Here is a 6,324-nt window from a genome sequence, read left to right on the forward strand (position 1 = left end):
GCATCCAGCACCTCTGCCATCCCTGGGCTCCCCTCCCCAGAACACCGGGGGCTGGACCCCACTAGGGTCCACTGCTCCCTTCCTTCCTCCTGCCTTTTCTTGGCTTTGATTCTTACATCAAACACTCCATTACTTCCTGTCTGAGGAGCATGCTCACTCAAGGGGGAGCAGATGGGGAAGTAAGAAGCCCAGAGAAGAATGGGCACATCAGCCCCAGAGCGTCCCAGAGCCTAGGGCCTCCAGGGAGGGGTCAGCGTGACTCTGCACTATTGTCTGGAGACCTGTGTGACTGACAGGCAACTCTCCACCCTCCTTGTTCACTCATTCAGTAATGCCCATAGGGCACCTCCTGCCGTGTGCCATGTGAGAGACGGGGCCCATCAGGGAACAAGTCAGGCAAGGTCCCTGCTCTGGTGGCACTTTCATTGTGACAGGGGAGATGGAGTGCAAACCATAAACCAGGAAATTGTCTAATTTCAGAAGGTCATAAGTGCTCTAGGAGAAATAAAACAAGCGGGTGAGATAGAGAGGAGCCAGGTGTGGTCCGGGAAGTCCTCTCTGAGGATGTGACATCTGGCCTGTCACTTGAATGACAGGAAGGAACCAGCCCCATGAAAATCTGAGGGTAAGACATGCCAGACAGAGGGAACAGCAAGTGCAAAGGCTCGGAGGCTGTGTTTGAGCTGGAGCAGAGAACTCTCGGGAAAGGGAATGGCCCGAGGGGGCATTGGGTGCACCCAAAACAGAGGGTGCAATATAACCAAGCATATCACATGCTGATGTGTGACTTCAAACTGTCTTTCCTACTCTCTGAGCCTCAGGAGTCTGAGGGACAATCTGGAGTCCAGGGGGGGGCCTTCCCCAACCTGAGGAGGGGCAGCAAAGGGCTCAGCCCTGGAGGAGGCCAAGGGCTAAGACAGGTTTGCCAGGTTTCTGACTCCTTGGAGTGACCCCAAGAATAATAGGGTCACCCTGCTCAGTGATGCCAAAGGGTTGACTTGTCCAAAGCCGCAAGGTGATTTGGGGTCCAGGACATGTGAGAAGCCACTGAACGCCCCCACCCAGTTTCCATCCTAGTGAGCCCACTTCTTTCTTTCCTTCCCAGGAAAACACAGGTGAATCATTTCCTGGCGTCTGTCTCTATCTAGGTGGGAGCCACGAGAGGGTGAGCAGCACGAGTTGACTCCATACCCTGAGCCCCCGGAGTCAGGGCTCCTAGAAATGCCTTCCCACTCCCCACACACACTTACACCACCTACATACAAGGGTCGTAAATGATGGTCAATCACAGTGACTTCTACCAACCCAAACAGCAGCTACAGGGCCCCTGGTGTAGAATCTCAGCAACGAGCGCGCCCCCTGGTGGTGATCATGGCAATCCAAAGCTTGGAGCCATCAAGCTTGGACGGAGAACACCTGGCCCAGCCCCCTCCAGTCGGGTGCGGAATTGAAGGGCAAAGCCCAGGACTCATCTGGCACAGTGCACAGTGAGGGGCTGGGGGGCTGACTTTCAGTCAGTGGGCCCGTGCCATCTAGAAAAGGACATGCCCTGAGATGGTAAAGCCTTGTCTACAGTCACACAGCAAGTAGGCTGTACATAGTGGCCAAGAAGAGCACTCATTCATTCAGTCTGCTTCATTGAGCATCTACCGTATTCCAGGCACTCTTCTAGGCATAGATAACCCAAGAGTGACCAGCATATAGTCCCTGCCCTTGTGAAGCCTGCGTTCTACTGAGGGAAAGGGATGATAAGCACATGAACAAATAAACATGCAGGGTGTCAGGTGGGAATAAGTTCTATGCTGGAAAATAAAACAGAATAAGAGGAGAAGCAGCAGGGGTGTTGTCTTAGATCAGATAGTTGTGAAAGGGCTCTATGAGGAGGTGATATTTGAGCTGAGACCCATGAAGAGATTGACAGGGAACTATCCAGGGGAAAGCATTCCAGGCAAAGGAAAAAGGAAGTATTCGCTAAAGGAGGGGGGTCCTTGGCATGTTCCAGTAACAGTGAGAAGATGGGTGGCCAAAGTGGAGTGAGCAAGGAAGAGAGGGGAGATGAGGTGGGAGAGGTGGTGGAGGTCATATCCTAGAGGGTCCTGTGCACCGTGATTAGGACTTTGGGCTTTATTCTAAGTTGTGTTAGGAAGACATTGGAGGGTTTTGAATGATCATGATGGGGCTATAGCATCTTTAAGGGCTCACCGGCTGCTGAAGGAAAAATAGACTGTAAGAGGTTAAGAAATGAAAGCAGTTAGTTTGGAGTTGGGAGCCTAATGCAAGATTCTAGATGAGTAATGACAGTGGCTTTAATCAGTAGTAGGGGTAATGAAAGGGTCTCAGATTTGAGATACATTTTGGAGGTCAAGGCTAAATGAGTTTCTGAGGTACTGATATAGGATGTGAGGGAAAGAGAAGAAAAGAGGATGAGACCAAGGCTTTTTGTCTGAACATCTGGGTGAGTATTTCCTGGGATGAGGAAGACAGAAAGGAGAGATTAGTGAGAGGAGAATCGAGAGTTCCATTTTGGACATGGTGAGTTTGAGGTGCTAGCCGTGACTATTCCAAGTTGGATATAAGACTCTGAAGTTCAGGGGTGAATGTGGGAGACATTAGCATATAGATGGTGTTGAAAAGCATGGAGAGACTTCTGCTTCCATCCAAGATGAGGGAATAGAGACCAATTTACCCTTCCACCTGAAACATGAAAAATAAATGATACAAAACAGATGGTTTACAAGACATAGTTTTCAAGACACTGGACATCAGAAAACACAGTATCCCTAAAAGACAGGAAGCAAACAAGGTGAGCCTTTAAATCATCTTAGCTTACTGCCTTGAGAAAGTTTCCAGGCTGCAGCAGAAAAAAAATGGTACTGGAGGTGATGCCCGGAAAGCCCTGTGAATTGAGGAGGTGGAGCGAGAGACCAGCGAGACAAAGATAACCAGAATTTGCAGGACAGAGTACTCGAGAGGAGAGACACACATAGAGAGAGAACCCTGGAGATCTGGAGAGGGCCCCCTTAAGTCTTCATACTGATCAGCATGTGTGTGTAAGGAAAATACCTAGGGTCAGGCCAATAACAATCCAAAGGTATTAGAGGGAATGGCATCCAGGACTCCTACAGGACCTGGAATAACATCTATGCTCACCAAAACCAGAAAACCTCAAAATTCATGCAGCTCTGGGTAGAATACTCAAAAGAACCTTGCCTCAGCAGTGAGGAATAATTATCCCTAGACTAAATGCTACTCTGTTCCCACCTGACAAATATTAAAAGCAAAATCCAAAAGGATCAAACTCCTCCTGCAAATAAATTGCATTCCAGAACGGAGTTCAGAACACTTATAAGGATACAAAAATAACCAGGAATACAAAAACACCTAATGTGTGTGTAATTGGAGTACCCAAAGGGATGCGAAAATACCCAAAAAGGTAAAAATCACAATGTCTGACACCTAATCAAAGATTACCAAGCATGCAAAGAAGCAGGAAAATATGATCCATAATGAAGAGAAAAATTGATCAATTGAAACTGACCCAGAACACTCACAGATGTTAGAATTAGCAGACAATGACATTAAAACCATTACTATAGCTGTAGTCTATATATTTAAATTGTTAAGTGGCAGCATTTAAGATATTAAAAAGACCCAGATCAAACTTATAAAGATGAAAACCACAATCTGAAGTGAAAAATACACTGAGTGGGATTAATGGCAGATTAGACATTGCAGAAGAAAAAAATGAATGAACTTGAACACATAGCAATAGAAACTACCCAAAATGAAACACAGAAAGAAAAACAAAAAGAATTTAAAGGGGGTATCAATGACCTGTGAGACAACTTTAAGCAGCCTAATATATGTGTAATTGGAGTGTCCAAAAGAATAAAGTGGGGTTAATCTGTAATTCTAAACCCAGCAAAAATATCTTTCAAAACAAAGACAAAATAAAGACTATTTCAGACATACAAGAGCTTAAAGATTTCATTAATAATAGTCTTTCATTATAAGAAATATTAAAAGAAGTCCTTCAGTCAGAAGAAAATGATACCAGAGAGAAATATGGATTCAATGAATGAAAAACACCAGAAATAGTAACTACACAGGGAAATATATGAGTTTTAACATTAATTAAACCACTTTTTAAAATAATTGATTATTTAAACAAAAACAATAACAATGTACATTGTGGGGTTTATTATATATATACATTGAATAAGTTAAATGTATGACAATAATAAGATAATGGCTGAGAGATGGGAAATGGAAGCACACTCTTGTAAGAGTCTTACACTCTACATAAGTGGTACTTTGAAAGTCGACTGTTATAAGTTAAAGATATATACTATAAACCCTAAAATAATTACTAAAATAACAAAACTAAAAATTTTACCTAACAAACAATAGAGATATATTAGAATCATTTAAAAAATCCAAAAGAAGAAAGAAAAATATTAAAAAAGAAACAAAGAACCGGTGGGACAAATATAAAACAAATAACAAGATGACAGACTTAAGCTTAACAACATAAATAATCACATTAAATGTAAGCGACCCAAACACTCCAATTAAAAGGCAGAGACTGTCAGATTGGCTAAAAAAGCAAAAACCAACTAAAGGCTGTCTCAAAAACGATACGTTCAATATAAAGACGCGAAAAAGTTAAAAGTAAAAGGATATAAAAAGTATGCCATGCTGACACTAAAAAAAAGAAAGCTGGCATAGCTGTATTAATATCAGACAAAGTAGATTATCAGATCAAAAATAAAGGCAGAGACTGTCAGATTGGATAAAAAAGCAAAAACCAACTAAAGCCTGTCTCAAAAAAAGACACGTTCAATATAAAGACGCGAAAAAGTTAAAAGTAAAAGGATATAAAAAGTATGCCATGCTGACACTAAAAAAAAGAAAGCTGGCATAGCTGTATTAATATCAGACAAAGTAGATTATCAGATCAAAAATAGTACCAGAGATAAAGTTCATTCCATAACAATAAAGGGGTCAATTCATACAGAGGACCTAAAAATCTAAAATGTTTATGCACCTAATAACAGAGCTTCAATATACATGATGCAAAAAGGGTTAGAACTGCAAGGAGAAACAGACAAATCCACAATTATAGTTGGAGATTTCAACATTCTTCTCTCAACATTTGCTAGAACAACTAGAGAGAAAATCACTAAGGATATAGAAGACTTGAACAACACTATAAACAACTTTGACCTAATTGACATTTATAGAAAACGCCACTCAGCAACATCAGATTGTGCATTAGCTTCAAGTACCCATGGAAATTTTAAAAGATGGAGTCATAAAACAAGTCTGTATAAATTTAAAAGGATTCAAGTCATACAAAGAATGTTCTCTGACCACAATGGAATTAAATTAGAAATCAATAACAGAAAGATATGAGAAAAACCACCAAATACAAATTTCCAGCCATAAAATAAATAAGTCCTGGGGATGTAATGTACAGCATGATGACTATAGTTAATAATGCTGTGTTATGGGGTGACATTCAGCCAGCCAGTGGGGGCAGTGGACCTCCTGTCCTAGAACCATGGCCCAGTTTGTCCGTAACTTCACAGAGAAGGCCCTGGCACTGGTCAACGCTGCTGTGATTTACCTGAAGCTCGAGTGGCCACACTTTGGCACTATGCCAAAGTTGAGCTGGTTCCTCCAATCCCTGCTGAGATCCCTACAGCTATTCACAGCTTGAAAAAAATTTGTCAAGAGTGCTCAAACCAGTAGCTTCAAATAGCTCACAGTTAAGGAAGCTCTACTGAATGGTTTGGTGGCCACTGAGATGTGGATGTGGGTTTATGTTGGCAAGATCTTAGGCAAGCGTGGCATGGTTGGCTATGATGTTTGAAGACCAATCTTTAACATGTGATTATATTTGCTTTATTATTTGGGTGTTCTTGGACCATGTATGAGCAGGCTGATATTTGAATAAAATAAGACAATGTGTCAAAAATCAGTGTTTTCTCTATCAAACACTACATGGAAGGTCACAACTTCTCTTGATATTAAGCTGGGTTGTCGTTTGCTTTAATACATTAATACACCTCTAAATGCATGTCTTTGCTTAGCCTCCAATTGGATAGGATATATATGAATATACCAACCTGGTACATGTATATATGAGGATAATATTTTATTTTGAAGGCTTGAAATAAATGATATTTAAGCTTTATTTCTAGAAAAGTTGGGGGAAAGGCTTTGAGAAAGCGGGATCTTACTCCAGTAGGAGAATAATAATACCACATGCCAAACATGATGTAGTTAAGCACACAGTATAAAGAATACAATCTGGACTGT

At 41.7% G+C, this 6,324-nt stretch overlaps 1 pseudogene; it reads left to right on the forward strand.

Moving 5' to 3' along the window:
- The first annotated feature begins 5,563 nt into the window (after positions 1-5,563).
- Positions 5,564-5,875, forward strand: LOC102980095 (ATP synthase subunit g, mitochondrial-like; annotated as a pseudogene).
- The last annotated feature ends 449 nt before the right edge of the window (positions 5,876-6,324 follow it).

Source organism: Physeter macrocephalus, chromosome 3 (genome assembly GCF_002837175.3).
Source record: "Physeter macrocephalus isolate SW-GA chromosome 3, ASM283717v5, whole genome shotgun sequence".
Classification (NCBI taxonomy): Eukaryota; Metazoa; Chordata; class Mammalia; order Artiodactyla; family Physeteridae; genus Physeter; species Physeter macrocephalus.